Here is a 17,191-nt window from a genome sequence, read left to right as displayed (position 1 = left end):
CAGACTGCAGGTCCTGGGGAAGAATTTCATTCAAAGTGAAAGTCAAGACCATCAGCAGGAAGACCCTCTGGGTCTCCTGGTTATCCTGCATCTCAGAGATTGAAGGCCAAGGAAACAATGGGCAGTAGATCTCCTGCCACATGCCAGGACCTCAGCTGGTTGCCTTGGCTACCTGGCCTCATCCACAACCACAGAGACCACATCACAAACACAAACAGGTGGAAACAGGAGGCCTCAGGAACATTCCGGCATCCCAACATTAGATGCCAAGCAGTTTCAGGAAGGAAAGACAGGTTCCCAGAAGACTGACAGAAATTTATAGAGGGGAGACTGTTGGGGACGATGGTGTTGCAGATGGTTCATGGCCAGTGCAAGGGTAGCCTCTCCTCGGCAATAGCCAGCTTCTGCCCCCTAGGGAGGCCAACTCGGTAGGGCCAGAAGTTCAGAGTTTTGTAAAGAAGTGGAAAACTCAACTTTACATGGGAAAACCCAGTTTTTCAATCTTGGCAACCTAACTCAATGGCACAAGGCTTTTGTGCCAGGCAGGAACTGGTTAACCGACCAGCAAGCAGACACCTCCCTCTTGCTCAGAGACCTCTGGCAAAGACTGATCACCTTCCCTGCACTGTCCCAGGGGCCTGCTGGGGCTCCAGGAGTGGGAGCCCAGGGCACTTGGGCAAAGCAGAGTCGACTCCACCCGACCATGTCCCAGGAGCCTGATCAGGTGGTCACAGGCACTGTCTGGGGTGTGGGGTTTGGGTTTAGTGAGAGCCAAGCTGAGCTGAGCAGGCTGGGTCAGTGGGCACCTCAGGAACTGTGCTCAGGAATGGTCCCTCCCCGGGGAGGTCAGCTGCTCTCAGCCCCGCCCAGGGAGGGGCACTGGGAAAAACAGCTGGCTGGAGATGAAAGCCACGTTCCCATGTGCTGGACCTTTCCCCAACAGTGCAGGCTGGCTAGTTCCAGAGACGTTCACGTCCCAACCCTTCAGGCCCACAACGACATCCCTGCCCCTAGAGTGCCCGGATCCTGAAATGCTTTGAGAAGAGGGCATGGCAGGCTTTAGAGATCTGCTGACTATGGGGCCTGGAGGCAGAGGTCAGGAAGGGCAGAGCCATTGGACACGCATGTGGGAACACAAGGCTGTGGGCCTGTACGGCCGGGCTCTGCTGTGTACCACCCATGCAGCCTGGCCAGTGATGGAGCCACCCTGCCTCTGCATCCCTCCTGAAGCCCGGAGTAAAACCACACACACACACACACACACACACACTCCTGCACTGTGCTGAACTGTTAGGAAAAACAAGCATCCACTACTCATCCACAGGCCTGGTTACTATCACCGGCTGTTGGACATCAGAGTGGCTGCCCTGCCAGTGGCCTCTCAGTGTCTGCTCCCACTTTGCCAGCTCCTTTGACCTCATCCCTGACCCTGCTGGCCTCTTTGCTGATGCTCAAGCCTGCCCAAGCCATGCTGACCACAGGCCCTTTGCACTTGCTACCTCCTGGCCCAACCAACTCCCCTCCTGTCTTCCCAGGCCTGGCTTCTGCTTGCCCAGTGTCAGTCCAAACATCCTGCCCTCAGACAGGTCTTCCTGGTCACACTAGTAAAAAAGGCCACCATGTCTCTGGTGTCCTCTTTCCAGAGCCCCTAGCCTGTTCTGAAACCACCTTCCTTACTGGTTGCATCTGGGTCCCCAACTAAAGGGGAGTTCACTGAGGACAGGACCAAGCCTGACGCAGTCACCCCTGCACCCACAACACTGGTCCAGAAAGGACACTCCAAAAACATCTGCAGATGGCCAACAAGCCGAGTGCTCAAAGGGAGCAGTGGGGACGTGCAAGGGCTCAGGCCTCAGGACTCACAGCTGCAGGGCACATCCCCACGCCCTCCACATGTGTGACCTCTGGTGGTCACTAACCCCGGGGCTTCCTCTTTTCCATATGTGAGTGGGGACCGTGGTCCGAGCTGCCTGCAGGGTGACTGCAAGATGATCATCAAGGCTGTGTGACAGCCCCTGGGCCTATCCAACACCCCAGAAGCAACACTGCACCATGAACACTGTCTTGGACCCTGCGTGTCCAGTTGGCCAGGTTGGCACCCAGGGGAACCCATGAGCCCCTCTGAGGGAAGGCAGCTGCGGGGGAGCTCAGCCCTCCTCCTGCAGGTTCCAGGCCAGACATCTGTGTGCAGGGAATAGTGTCCCTCCTGGCCCTGAGTACAGGCAGTGCCACACAGCTTTATTATCATCAGGCTGCGCCACTCCTCCAGGCTCCTGCGCTATGGCTGCCAGCAGACGGTTATCAGTTGCAAGCAGCTTTCCAGGGGACCCCCACATCCAGAGCCCTTTATCTGGAGGTGAGGGTCTTGGTTGTGGGGAGATAAAACACGCTGGCCCCTCCCTGAAGATTGGCAGACAGCAGAGCAGAGCACTGCAGAGAAGCATGGTCCCTCCTGCTCCCCCTGCCCAGCCCCAAACACAGGGCCTGGGGCCACTGGGTCCCCACACCTCCTGTCATCCTGAGGAAGCATGTGCAGAGGGTGGGTGGGGTGCCGCAGGGGAGAGGGCACAGCTCAGGGGACCAGGGACCGGGGGCTGTGCAGGCAACACAGAGGCTCCCAGAGGCTGCAGCGAGCCCAGCAGGGCTGGACAATTCCCGGCTCTGAGGCCTCCTGTCAGTCAGTGAGCAGACACCAGTCCCTCCAAGCTGCAGGACTGTCGGGACCCTCAACACTAACATGAGCCTGGGGACAGAAGAGCATTCTAACAGAGTCCAGACACTGGTGCCGAGAAGACACTGCTCACGCCCCAGAGCAGACCTGCACCCAAGGCCCTCTTCAGACATGGCCATGACCAGCCCAGAAGCTCCTGGGAAGTCTGGGTCATGTCTGTTGTGGCCACCCTGGACAGCAGAGTTACAGACGTGGTCAGCATGGCATCTCCCCCTGTCCTCAGCGGGGTGTGTGGGTGCCACCCTCACTATTCAGGGCCAGAACCAGCTTGAAGGGAGGCAGCTGGCCCAGCCCCAGAGTGGGCATGGGACAGGGATCCTGTCCACCATCACTGGCATGCATGGTCCACTCCCCAGAAGCAGCACCTCAGTGTGAGAATGTGGAGAGCTTGGTGCCAGCAGGCAGGGAGTGAGCCCCGCTCTGCCCTGGGGCAGCGCCCTCTCCGCAATCCCAGGGCCTGGCACTCCGCAGGGTGCATGGTCAGCAAGGCAGACGAGGTGCCTGCTTGAGAGGGCACCATCTAGTTCAAATGAAATCAGTCCAGCCAGATGGAGGTGGACTCCCAAGGACCCAAGGAGGCACTGTGCCTGATGTGCCTGTCCCCCTGCTTGTGCCTGAAGCAGGGAGGAAGAAGTCAGACTGGAGCTGTCTGCAAGCCTCCTGACCCCACCCATTTGTGTGCTTGAGAGGAGGGTTCAATTGGGTCTGAAATCATTATCTGGGTTCACTTGCAGCAGCGGAACTGAAAGCCACGGAGGCTGGCAGCTACAGGGCGACGGCTACTTAAGGACACAGGAGGACCCCACGAGGGGAGAGGTCCAGGAGCACAAGCAGGGTGGAAAGGACCCCACCACACAGCCGACCTGGGCAGCACCAAGGAAGGACTGGAAAGGTTCACGTCTTTCACCATCCACCTAGCAGATGGGGTGCACTCCATCCACAAAGGGAATGGGCAGAGAGCAAAGGGATGGATGCGGCTTCCAGGCCAGTGAATCACAAATGCCCTTACAGATGGCCAGTCTTGAAGACCCACAGGCATGCGGATGTGAGCTGCAGGCATGGAGGAAGTGACATTTCTAGCCAGCTGCTCCTCTGATGAGGGACACTCGAACCTACGCCTCCCTGAAGCCTGACCAGGCAAGGCCACAGATTCACACTTTACAGGGGCGATCAGAGGTCCCACCACCCTCTGTTTTTTTTTTTTTTTTGCCATAAAACACTTTTTTTGTAAATATATGAGGACAATGGAGATGGTAGACAAGGGGCTTATCTGTTTTTAAGAGGTAAATTCTCACTTCAGTAAACTGAGCAATTGGTAACCCTGTGTGTGGTGGGCCGAGGGGTAGAATCTTAACACCTGGGTCAAACAACCCAGTCCGCAGGAGGCTCCTGAAGGTGTCCGTCTACAAGGTGTGGTTGTGAGTCCCTAGGGAGCTGCCCATCTCCTGGGGCAGCTGTGGGTACCAGGCGGGTCTCAGTTCTCAGGCATCCTGACAGGGGTGAGGTCCAGGAACATGCCAGGTCCTGCAGTCTGCACAACAGTCCTGACAAGGAACGCTTACCCTGCTCACATGCCCACTATGTGGGTCAGCCAGGGGGCTGGGACCGCCCAGGCTGGCGTGGTCCACCACTGCTCTTCCCTCTCCTGCCTGTGTAGTTGCTGGACACCAGGGGGCGCTGTGCCACATGCAAACAGTGCTCTCCTCACTGCTGTCAGCTCACCCCACCTATGGAGCAGGGACGCTTTACTGGCTTTTCTGAGTATGAAGAGATCTAGGTTTTCTTCCCTCACCCTCAGCTTCTACCTTACACTGCACTCACAACACTCTATTTGGTACCAGGGATTGAACCAGGGGTGCCTAACCACTGGGCTACACCCCCAGTCCTATTTTATATTTTAGAAACAGGGTCTCACTGAGTTGCTTAGTGCCTCATTAAGTTGCTGAGGCTGGCTCTGAACTCACAATCCTCCTGCCTCAGCCTCCCAAACTGCTGGGATGAGCGGTGTGCGCCACCGTGCCCGGCTCTGATGCTCTGTTTTTCAGGGATGTTTTACACACCTGTACAATTGGAGACCGAAGTCCATTGGTGTGCAAGATGAACAAAGTGTTAAACCAGTGACCTGATGAACACTTCTGTGCTGCCCTGCTCTCCTCCCACATAGACCTGTTCTTACCCATTTCTGGCTCCACCATGTTCTTTTCTGCAGATTTCGCTGGTACCTCTTGGCGCTCTTTCCTCTTGGGGCTGTGCTGGAGAAGACGTCACTTGGAGCCCACTTGAGATACAGCACGATGTGATGGAACTGCAGAGGCAGAAGTGCCAACCTGTGGGACTCCATCTTGGGACATGGCTGGAGAGGGACTCAGTCCCACGTGCACATGAAGAGCCCTAGGGTCAGAGGAGATGGGTGCTCCCCAGGGCAGAGGAGCCAGAAAGAGAAATGTGGCCCAGAGCCCCAAGAGAAAAACACTCTGGCCCCTGGGCTGTGCCTCAGGCTGCAAAGGAGAGCCCATGCCTCTGCTGCCTTGCACTAGGGTAGAGTCAAAGTACCTCCTGCATTTATTCTAGTCAGAGGATGAAAGGGGGAGTGTGACAAGGGGAAGAACTGCTAGCAAGGGGCGGCTCCAGCAGGAAGTCAGTGCAGTCACCCAGAGAAGCGCTCTTGTTCCACACACACATTCAGAGGCAGTTTCTTAACTAAGGAGACACAGACGTTGCTAATGGCTGCCTCAGTAGTAGGTGCTGAGAGCTGCAGGGCAGGGTGGAAGGATACTTGTCAACTTGGGCCCTCTGGGACTTGTTTCAAAATTTACAATGCGAGGTTCACAAGTTAATTACAATCAGAAAAATAAAACATAAGCAGTCAGGGGCTGTGGGGCAAGCGTGTAATCCCAGCAGCTCTGGAGGCTGAGGCAGGAGGATTGCAAGTTGAAAGCCAGCCTCAGCAACTCAGGGAGGCCCTAAGCAGCTCAACGAGACCCTGTCACTGATAAAATATGAAAAAGGGCTGGGGATGTGGCTCAGTGATTAAATGTCCCTGGGTTCAATCCCCAGTGGAAAAAAAAGAAAAAAGAAAACTCATGCTCGGGAGTCATACTGGGGAGCAGAGAGTTAGCTGTGCCACTTCTGAGCTGGGTGACTTTGGGTCACTGGGCCTCAGTTTCCCTATGTGCAGAAGAGGGACGCGGTCTTGCCAGGGCAGGTCCTTTGCCACCCTTCACCTGGTGATGGTTCCTTCCCACAGCAGCAGGAGGAAGGAAGAAGGGTGTCTGTGGTGCTGGCACCAGCACCTGTCTTGTGGGTCAGGAGCTCACTGACTGCCTGGCAGCACAGTGGGCAGGGCCCTAGCTGGGGATGACCATGGGGGGCAGCAGCTGTGGAGAAATGACCTCCACACCTGCAATGCCTGCCCTGAGGATCACTGGGGGACCGTGGTCTGCAAAGCATTAAGTTGTTGGACAAAGTACTCATGGGGGTTAAATGGTGGCTCCCCAAGAGACAGCTATGCCTCCACCCCAGAATCTAAGGAGACATCCCATGCAACTTTCACGAAGATCCTGAGGTGGGATGTCCTGTGTTATCTGGGTGGGTTGTAAACCCAAGAGAAGATTTCGGATGAAGAAGGCCCAAATATGGGGCACAGGCACGAGTGGGATGGTAGTGATTCAGGGAGCCGAGGGACACCAGGAGACCAATGGTGGCAGAGACAAGGACAGATCCTCCCCAGAGTTCTCGGAGGCGCTGGCCACACCCTGGACTTGGACACCTGCCTGCCAGCTCTGCCACAGGTGACTTTCAGTTGGTCAAAGCCAACATGTCGTGGGTATAGATATTCTTAAACAGCCCCACGTAGAGAACTGACTTTCAGCTTATCACAGGTACAGGACAGCAGAGAAGCAGACAGTGAAGGCTCAAGTTAAAGCAGGAAAGGAAGCCAGGGAAAGCAGGGGTGGGGCAGGGGGCGCTTTTTGCAGCTGTGCTGCGGGAGGGTGGAGCTCAGGCTGAGGGCCCTCCCACAAGCCAGCCCCCTCTCCCCTAGGGCAGCCCTACCTTGGAGTAGGCCAGGTATCAGAAGGCCCTGTGTGCCTCCAGGGGCTCCAGGAACTCCACTATGATGGCAGCGACACCACGCTTGGGCAGCAGCACTTGGCCCAGGCTCCTGAAGTGGTTGAAGGTCTCCCGCATCTCAGCTGCCAGGGTGCCTGTGGGAAGGTTCTTGGCCAGAATTACGGTCTTGCTTCACTCTGCTGTGACCTGTGGAGTGGACAGGACTCGTGAGAACAGCAGCAGGGGTCCAGTCTGACACTAGCACTGTCTGGGGCCCCAGGGGCCAGGTGCCTGGGAAGCAGACCCAGGAGGTGCCACCCTCTCCAGCAGGCCACCTGCTGGCTTCACAGTTGGGCAGCTCTGCTTAGGGGTCAGCTTCAAGCCCCCAACTGAGTCATGCAGACCCTGACAGTGAGTGACCAGCCTGATGGACCTCCCAGGTGCCCCAGCCGATGTTCCACTGATCAGACTGGTATCTCAGTGTGGAACTGAAGGACACCTGCTGCCACAGGCATGGAGAAGCCCAGGAGCAGCCTGTCCCTGCGAGGGGCAGTGGAGCACTGAGCCCTCAGGTATTGGTTCCAGTCACCACAGGGCCTGTCAACACATCCCCAGCCTCCCTGGAGCCCCGTCCCCAGCTCTGCAGCAGCCACTAGTTGGGGCCATCAGAGTACGTGGGGAGGGCAGTGGGGACCCACCTGGCTGAAGGAGTCCAGGCTGACCCCATTGTGGAGGAGGAAGCGCTGCACCTCTTGGACCAGCTGGGTTTCCCCAGGGGCCACACGGACAGCCAAGCTGCCCTTGGTCTCCTGAGGGATGGAGGAAAGGAGGCCCATGGCCATCAGGTGGACCTGATCTGCTCTCTCCAGCCAGCAGCTAAGCAGACCCAGTGGAAGTGGGTTCAGTGGTGCCCCTCAACCAGCCACACCCACCTGACCCCCTTGGGCGCCCCTCCAGTCACACATCCCCACACCTGCTTGGGCTCTTCCCTTCTCCACAGTGGGCAGGTCTGCAGCTCCTCCTGCAGCCCCTGGGGGCTTCTGCAGGGCTGACCCTGACCCCGACCCCTCACACCAAGCAGTCCTTGCTCTGTCACCTCCCCGACCAGCCCAGGCTCTCCTCTCTCCACCTGTCTCCACTAGGCGGCTCCAGAAGGCACCAGGAGGCTCTAGAAGTCAGGACCCTGTCCCAGCACTACGAAGACCTGGTGCTCGGGGCACTCAAGGCACCAGAGCCACTGCGACTGTCCCTTGTCCTTCCCTCCAACTCAGGCCAAGCTGCACTGCCCAGCATGGCATCCATGAGCCACTGGGCACCTGAGGCATGGCTGGTTCAAACCCACGTCCTGCTATACATGGAATTCAGTGGCCCGGGTGGGAATGAGGGAGGAGAAACACCCTGTGACTACGCTGGGTGCAGCGAAGCAACAATCCCTTAGACGAGTTAGCTGAAGAGGGCGTCTGTTAGAATTAATTTTCCTGCTTCTTTTAAAAACGTGGCCACAAGGCCATTCAGTTATACATGGGCTTGCCGTCCACCTCTACAGACAGGCTGGCATCCAGTGTCTTCAAGGGCAGAGGATCGTGGAGAAAGCAGTCAATGGGCAGAATCAAGGGACATGCCTTACCACATGGCTGAAATGTGCTCCTGCTTTTGCCCAAAAAGAACTCTGCAGTGGTCCAGCCCTGGACAGATGTGCCAAGAGGGTCTGTGGACACAAAGCTCGAAAGTCACGGGCCACTCACGTGGTCCAACACTTGGCTCTTGGTGGCAATGTACTTCTGTGTGATGGCTTCGGCCATAGCATTGGGCCCCATGAACAGCGTATTCCAGTTGTGGGAGCTGCGGGCAGGGGCAGAGCAGGACAGGCCATGCTGGGACCCATGGGCGCTCTCTCGCAGACACACAGCCTGTCATAAACCTCCCTGCCTTCCTAGCCCTCCTGCCACCTCGCCTGTCCTGAGTCGGCTCCCCACCCACAGGCAGTGGGGCTGACAGATCCAACCTCTGGCAGTGCCAGCAGTGGGCCTGTGCAGGGCCCAGCAGGTGGCAACCATCCACTTGTAGTGGACGCGATAGCTCAGAGTGTACGTGAGCTCAGCACCGCTCTCCCCATCCACAGTGAGGAAGCCAGCTCGGAGGTGAGGATGAAACTCAAGCTATAGAGCAAAAGGGACCAGGTGGTTGGGAAAGGCAGAGAGGGCAGCAGAGCCTGGGTGGGGCTGGCAAGGACCTGGAGCTGCTGGCTTTGTCCTTGGACGCCGCCTTCTTCTTATAGGACGAGCCGGGGGTGTCGGCATCCTCACTGGCTTCCTTCCTGATGGTGGACGGCAGCATGTGCAGCATCCTGCCCTGCAGGGACAGGGGAGGAAGTGGGCAAGCTGCCCTCCTGCCCTCCAGCCCCACCCTCCAGTGGGGCCTCCTGTCTAGTGGGGCCTCCTGTCCTAAACAAGTTGGACCCAGGTCCAGATCTGCGTGGGGACAGGGACGGCAGACAGAGCAGACACATGGTTACTCTCGGTCCAGCTGGCGCTGGGGTCCCCGTGACAGCCATGCCAAGGGAAAGGTGATCCTCTGTGACACCCCACAGCCCCTCACACTGCACCCCCAGGCCCTGCACAGGGAGATTGTGAGCAGCCGTGGGTGGGCCAGGTCTGGCCTGGAGCCCACAAGGTCCATACGCTGTGAATGAAGGTGCACTGGAGGGGAGGTGGCCTGGGCACATCGCAAGGTGACCCTGATGAGCAGAGCTCCCTGCATTCCACAGGGTCATCCCTCCTCTCTCACCAGGTTTGGCGACCCTGGCGGGCCTGTGAGCAACCTCACCTGGAACACCTGCCCATCCACTGTCATGTAGGCCTTCGACGCATGCTCAGGGAACATGAAGGTGACGAAGGCAAAGCCCTTGGGTTCCTTGGTCAGGCTGTTGATGGGGTAGTGGAGCTCTGACAGGGGACCTGAGGACAGGAGAGTGTCAGTCGCCTGGGTTGGAGCTGGGCCCAAGCTCAGGGAAAAGTGCTGGGCACTAAGAGTCAGCCACAAAAACACAGAACAGCTGCTGTGCACTGGCCACGCCCACTCAGTCCGAGAGAAGGAGGGCGACTGCCAGCCACAAGGTCCACCTCCAGTTCAAGGGTGTCATTTCCCAGTCCCCTCGCGCCCACCCTAAGAAGCAAGGAGGAAGGTGCTGGGCTACACCTGGCTCCAAGGCCTGTTGTACACAGCCTGTCCTGGGCAGTAGCCTCATCCACACAGGCCTCCTCCTCTCATCTGTGAATGTCACAACAGTTGCCACACACACAGTGGCCTCAAGGGTCCAAAAGTTAGTGTGCGGTCACTACCCAAGGCCTGCTGCAGTTAGTGCCACATAAGTGTTTGTGACACTGTCCCTCTCAGGGGACACTGTCTGCAGTGGTTCCACTCTGAACACCAGGTGTGGCCACATCCCAAATGGATACCTGCAGTCTATGGTCAAGCCCCCTCCCATCCATTCAGCACTGCCGTGTGGCCAGGGCACCAGCCTGTGGGAGGACCTGGGGAGCAGGACAGCGTGGATAGACCTTCAGGTCCCATCACCTGGCCTGCAAGCAGGTTCCACTTGGGATCTCTGAGCTGTCCTTGGCCCAAGCCACACTCACACAGCCTCGCTGATCCTCCACATCAGGCCAGCCTCCTGGGAGATAAGGGTGCTGGCAGCATCTCCAGAGCACAGAATCACCTGCACTGCGAGCCCATCTTCCTCCCCTCGACAAACGGCCCCTGTGACCAAGCTCAACTACAGGCCTGCAAGTTCCCAGTCCAAGAAGAAACAGCAGCAAAACCAAAGACAGCCCTGGCTGTTGCCTCTTCTCGGAAGCTGGGTTTGCTTGGGAAGACTTGAGAAAGGAAAGCATTCCCAGGCAGGAGCACAGTGGGAGGGGAGGGCTGGGCGGCTGCTGAATTCCAACACCAGAAGCCAAGAAATCTCAGGAAAATGCCTCCATCGCTCCTGCTCTGCATTTGGACAGTGAGAGCTAAGGAATCAATTTCTGCTGGGCATGCTGGCTATGCCTGCGATCCCAGCGACTTGGAAGGCTGAGGCAGAAGGATCAAGGCCAGCCTCATGGACTTACCAAGACAGTCTCAAATTAAAAGATAAAAAAAACTTGGGATGTAGCTGGGTGGCAGAGCGACCCTGAGTTCAATGCCCAGCACCATTAAAAAAAAAAAGGAATCCAAGTTCAAGTACAGAAAGCAAAAATGCCACTGGATCTGCAGTGGGAACAGCAAGTCCTGTTTTCAGATGAGGAGACCAGCTGGAGTCACTGCCCAAGGTCAAGAGCAAGTGGGAGGCAGATGGGGCGGACCCAGCCAAGTGGGAGCCAGGCACAGCAGGGGTGCATGGCCAGGAGCAGATCCCTACCATAGGAGGAGAAGAGCCCCTCCAGCTCCTCCTCGGTGCTGGCGTTGGGCAGGTTGCCCACAAAGAGCCTCCTGGAGTCAGCCAGGTCCTCCTCCTCCTCGTTCTTCCTGAGTGTCCGGCCTTGTCAGGGCTGCACACTGTTCTGCAGGGTCCCCTTGGCTGTGGGCACGTGCTTCTCCCTGAACACCTTGATGCAGCGTCCACCTGCAGGAGGAGAGAGTCAGGGCTCTGGGGAGCCTGGGACTTGACACACCTGGCTGGGGACCCAGGCTCTGGCTGCAAGCTGCCAGATGCTCCAGCTGGGGAAAGCGATGGACCCGGCAGCAGGCTCTGTAGCGGGGCAGCAGCCTGAGCCCCTGGGACCTCACCCGGCCTGCCAGCATGGCCTCGTCCCTTGGAGTCTGCTCCCACTGTCCCAGGCCAAGAGACAGGTCCTCTGAACTCTGAGCCTACTCTGGCACTGCTGGCGGCTCTGCCTTGGGAAAGGTCTCATGTGACAGCTGGACCCTGAACAATCACCTGCTGGTGAGCAGGTTGCAAAAACCACCCTATGTGCCTAACAAGGCCACAGGGATGGCCTGCCTCCACCCTCACTGCCAGAGGTTGATGGAAACCTTCCACTGACCTGCCAGCAGGACTCCCGGGGACCCCGTCTACACTGACACAATGCATCTCCAGGAGCTTTGCTTTTCTGTTCTTACTGATGACTATAAATCAACACATTAAGTCTAAATAATAAAAGGAAGGTTGCAAAGAATTTTCTTGCGTTCAGATTCTGGTGTGCTCAGGGGATCCACCTGTGGGGCAAAGCTCAGCACCAGCTCGGCAAAGGCCTGGATGCTCCTAATTCTGCCTGACACTTCTATGTTGTCCTTCAAAAGGCATGAAAATGTTTATTGCCAAATGTGAAACATGTATGCCACTTTGGCAAGTGAAAAACCTGAACTTGCAGTTTCAATTTTGTTTTTAATAATTATGAATAAATTCAAGCATCTGTACAGGCCACCTGAATTCTTTTTCTTCAAAAACCTCTTGTCCTTTCTCCATTTTTCTGTTGGGCAGGTCATATATCCTTCATAAGAATCTGTGTAAATTAGAGAAATTGTCGCCTCTTACCTGCTGTTCAGGCTATGGATTCTGCAGTCCACCTTCTGACCCCGTGGCAGCTGTGGCCTTACAGGGTTTCTGACTGGTAGGCAAACAACACGTCCATTTTCTGTTTTTCCATCAAAGTTTGCAAATTCCTTAGAAAGAAATTTGTTCAGCTCAAATCCTTGATGTTTCTGAAACTTTTCTCATTATGAGGAGTATTTTTCCCTAAAAAAATGTTAACTAGGATGGGTGTGGTGCACGCCACTTTTCCCAGCAGCTTGGGAGGCTGAGGCAGGAGGATCATGAATTCAAACCCAGCCTCAGCAACTTAGTGAGATCCTAAGCCACTGAATGAGACCTTGTCTCAAAATAAAACATAAAAAGGGCTGGGGATGTGGCTCAGTGGTTATATACCCTGAGGTTCGATCCTGGGTACCAAATTTAAAACAAACAAACAAACAAAAAAAAACAAAACCCAACTGACCTCGATCTCAAGGAACTGCTTCAGTATTTCTAATAGCAAAAAATTTTAACTCCCATTTCCCCATTTAGGAGACCAGGAAAGTGTATCAAAGTGTCCCCGAGCATGGAAGAACATGCAAGAAGGAAAATGGCGGTGTCGCAAGCCAGTCCTCACAGAGGGATGTGGAAAAAGCAAACCAACGGCAGAGGTCAGCATCAGTGCACAAAGAAAGAAGGTTTCTCCCCTTAAGAAGGTTTGTCCCAAATGTCAGGGATTGTCACTGGGTGGGACCCAGGAATTGGGGCGGGACAGCCCAGTGTGCCGAGGACAGTGGGCACCTGCGGATCACCTCCTGTCGTCAGACCTGCAGCGATCACACCTGCATCCTGGCACTCCCTCTGGCTACACCCGCTCACAGTCACTCACACGGCCATCCCGGTTATAGGTGTCTTCTAGGATCTCATATGGGGAACCTCTATGGCTGTCACGAGGCGGGCGTGAGAACAGGGTCCTCTGCTAAGGCAGCTCTAGGGCCAGTTAGCTGCAGCCATGGTGCCAGCCGGACTGTGGCCTGTTTCTGAAGACAGCAACACCTCCACACTCACAAGCACCTATAGCGGCCACCCGCTGCAAAATGGGGAAGGACTCTCCACAGGGACCGTCTGACCACAGGCCAGCCCTGCTGTAGGTGAGGGAGCAGAACAGGCCTCCTCCTGCTCGAGGCAGCCATCGCAGTCCCTCCTTGGTGATGCCCAAGATGCCATCGGTCAGCCTTTTTGGTCTGTGACTCCTTCCAGCTCTCAACCTGAGTGGCCCCCTCCTCGCCCTGTCCTGAGAGCACATACCTCTGTGACACTGAACGGGGCTCTCCGCAGCCTCACGGTGTGGGAGGTGGTGGGCTCCTTCTCGTTCGCTGCTTTCTCTGAGAACAAAGAGAAAAGGCCACAGTGGGTTCCTGGAGGTGGTGGGAGCAGGGGACAGACCAGGACGTCGCAGCTCCAGGAGCAGCTGCAGCCAGGGTGGCAGGAAGTGCTGGCGCCTGTGCTTGCCAGACTAAGGGTTTGGCCAGTGCAGAGGCAGTGGATGCAGGGTCCCCATTTGCCTCTGAAGTGAGAGCTGCAGCCAGGTCAGCACACCATGGACAGGTGAGCAGGCCACTGGCCAGCAGAGGGCCAGGGCAGCGGTAGGAGCTGAGGCACCTACCTTGCAGCCACTGATTTCAGCTGGCTCCATGCTACATGCAGAGGCCAGCCTCCTACTGAGCCTCTAATTCCACATGGATTCTGAATTCGGCACCTTTTCCTATAATTCTGGACTCCAGATAGCTCTGCACAACCTAAGTTTTGGTAGATCCTTCGGTGCTAAAACTTGCCCAGCTAGCACTCACTCCCCAGCAGAGACTGCCATGAGCCAAAGGATGTCTTCTGCAGACGAGGATCAGAGAGGCCTGTGGGCTGAAGCATCCCCCCAGGCTCAGCAGCCCCCAAGGGTCAGAGATGAGACTGGGCCTTGAACTCCCAGACTCCCTGCAGGGCACGGTAACTAGGAAGGAGGGAGGAGGAAGAGGAAAGAGAAGAGGAGGCAGAGGGAGTCCCTTCCTCTCATTGGGAAGCAAAAGACTGGTTGCTTCCAACTCAAGAATGGGGACACACACATATCCAAGTGCCCTGTGTCTGGAGCAGAGGACTCCCCATTGGGGGACAAGGTAGCCATCCTCAAGGGTCGTGTCCACCTGTATACTCTCAACTTCAAAGCCTGGAAGACCTGGGCTGGGGCCTGACCCCATCATGGGAGCCTGTCACTTCCCTTCTCCGGGCCTCAGTTTCCTCACCTATGAAATGGAAGAAGAATGGCCCCAGAGACTGTGAGGACATTCCGTGATGGCGGGTTCGTCACCAGGCACATCGTCAGGGCTTGACTAAACTCACATATCAACGACGGCCTGTTCAAGTCCATCTGCCTTGTTACTGAACACCATGTGCAACACGGCCACCACCCTCACTCCTCCCAGAGCCCTGACAGGTGGCAGGCGGCTCCTCCAGCTATGGCAGGCAGTGAGCTCAGAGGGGGCAGTCTTTCCTCCACGTGGCACCCCAGTAATGGGGCCGCAGGACCACGTGGACATGCACAGAACCCCTCCCTGTCCCCCAGAGGCACACACCTAGGCTCCGGGCTCCTGTGGCCTCCTATTCCCAGGCAGGGCCCCTGTGCTTCCTCGCACCTGCTGGGTCTCAGTGGTGGAGGACTCCTCTGCCTCACTCCTTTCATCACAGCTCACTGCTTCGTCCTCAATCTCCTCCTCTGAGGATGACTCGGCGGCCACCATCTTGGACTTCAGGTACTCCATGTCCGAAAGTCCCTTTTGTGCAGCAAATCAATGGAGCAACCAATTTGAACCAGAAATAAATCAAAATGACAGGGAATAGAAACCATATCTAAACAATAACATTGAATATAAATGGCATAAACCCATCAATCAAAATACAAACTGGCAGATTGGATCAAAAAACAAGATCCAATGATATGCTGTTTCCAAGAGACTCACCTCATAGGCAACGATATTCACAGAATGAAGGTAAAAGGATAGGGAAAGGGCTGGGGAGATAGCTCAGTTGGTAGAGTGCTTGCCTTGCAAGCACAAGGCCCTGGGTTCAATCCCCAGCACCGCAAAAAAAAAAAAAAAAAAGGATAGGGAAAACATATTCCCAGGATCGCATAAACAAGCAGGGGTTTCCATCCTCATATCAGACAAAGTGGACCTCAAGCCAAAGTTAATCAGAAGGGACAAAAAATACTTCACACTGCTCAAGGGAATCGTATCTCAACAAGACATAGCAATCACAAACATCTATGCCCCAGACAATGGAGCATATACATACATCAAACCAACTATTCCCAACTCCAAAAGTCAAATGCACCACAACACAATAACACTATGTGACTCCAACACAACCCTCTCATCACTGACAGCTACTTCAAACGGAAACTAAACAAAGAAACCGTATCAAAATCTCTAGGACACTATGAAGGAAATGCTAAGAGGAAAGTTCACTGTATTGAACTCATTCACCAAAAGAATACAAAGTCAACAAATAAAAAACCTAACACCACATTCTCAAAGCTCTAGAAAAAGAACAAATCAACACCAAACACAGTAGAAGACAGGAAACAATCAAAACCAGAACCAAAATCAATGAAATTGAAACAAAAGATCAACTGAAAAAAGCGACAAAACAAAAAGTTGGTTTTTTGAAAAAAAAAAAAAACAACAAAATTGATAAACCCTCAGCCAAGCCAACAAAGAGAAAGAGAGAAAACTCAAATCGCCAAAATCCATGATGAAAAAGGAAATATCACAATGGGTTCTACTAAAATACAGATTATAATCAGAACTGATTTTGTAAGTTTATATTCTAATAAAATATCTTGAAGATAACAACAAATTTCTAGAGAGACATGACCTACCCAAATTGAATCAAATCAGGAGGACACACAAAATCTAAACAGATCAATTTCAAGCAATGAAATTGAAGATGCTATCAAAAGCCCACCAAACAAGAAAAGCCCAGGACCAGATGATTTCTCAGCCAAGCTCTACCAGAACTTCAAGAAGAACTCACACAAATCCTTCTCAAATTATTCCATGAACTAGAAAAGGAGAAAACCCTTCCAAACTTTCCATGAAATTTCTATCACCCTGATACCAAAACTAGACAAAGACACATCCAGGAAAGAAAATTTCAGACCAATATCCCCAATGAACACAGATGTAAAAATACTGGCAAATTGTATACAGAAACACGTTCAAAAGATAGTGCACCAGAATCAAGTGGGGTTCATCCAGAGATGCAAGGTTGGTTCGACATATGGAAATCAATAAGTTTAATTCAAGACATCAGTAGACTTAAAGACAAGAATCACATGACCATCTCGAAAGAGGCAGAAAAAGCATTCAAACAAATAAGCATCTATTCATGTTCAAAACACCAGAAAAACTAGGGATAGTAGGAACATACCTCAGCATTACAAATGTCATATATGTGAAACACAAGGCTTACATTCTAAATGGAGAAAAACCTAAAGCATTCCCTGTAGAAAGTAAACAAGACAGGGATGCTCTCCTTCACCACCTCTACTCAACATAGTCCTAAAAATTCTAGCCAGAACAATTAGACAAAAGAAAGAAATCAAAGGAATATGAATAGGAAAACAACAACACAAACCATCCCCATTTTGCTGAGCACATTATTCTATATTTAGAATACCCAAAAAACTGCACCAGAAAACTTCCAGAACTCGTAAACGAATCAAGCAAAGTGACAGGACACAAAATTGACACTCATAAATCAATTGCATCCTCATACATCAGTACTGAATCAACTGAAAGCAAAAAATAGGAAAACTATCCCATTCACAATAGCCTCAAAGAAAATAAAATGGTTGCAAAGCAATC

The 17,191-nt window shown here is 54.2% G+C and overlaps 1 pseudogene; it reads left to right on the top strand.

Annotated features, from left to right (window-relative positions):
- LOC124973792 (probable RNA-binding protein 19) overlaps window positions 1-17,191 on the top strand; it is a 956,910-nt pseudogene that overhangs the window by 907,154 nt on the left and 32,565 nt on the right.

The sequence above is a fragment of the Sciurus carolinensis genome, unplaced genomic scaffold (genome assembly GCF_902686445.1).
Source record: "Sciurus carolinensis unplaced genomic scaffold, mSciCar1.2, whole genome shotgun sequence".
NCBI lineage: Eukaryota > Metazoa > Chordata > Mammalia > Rodentia > Sciuridae > Sciurus > Sciurus carolinensis.
The sequence above is the reverse complement of the archived record's forward strand: the minus strand, read 5'-3'. Positions and strand labels throughout refer to the sequence as shown.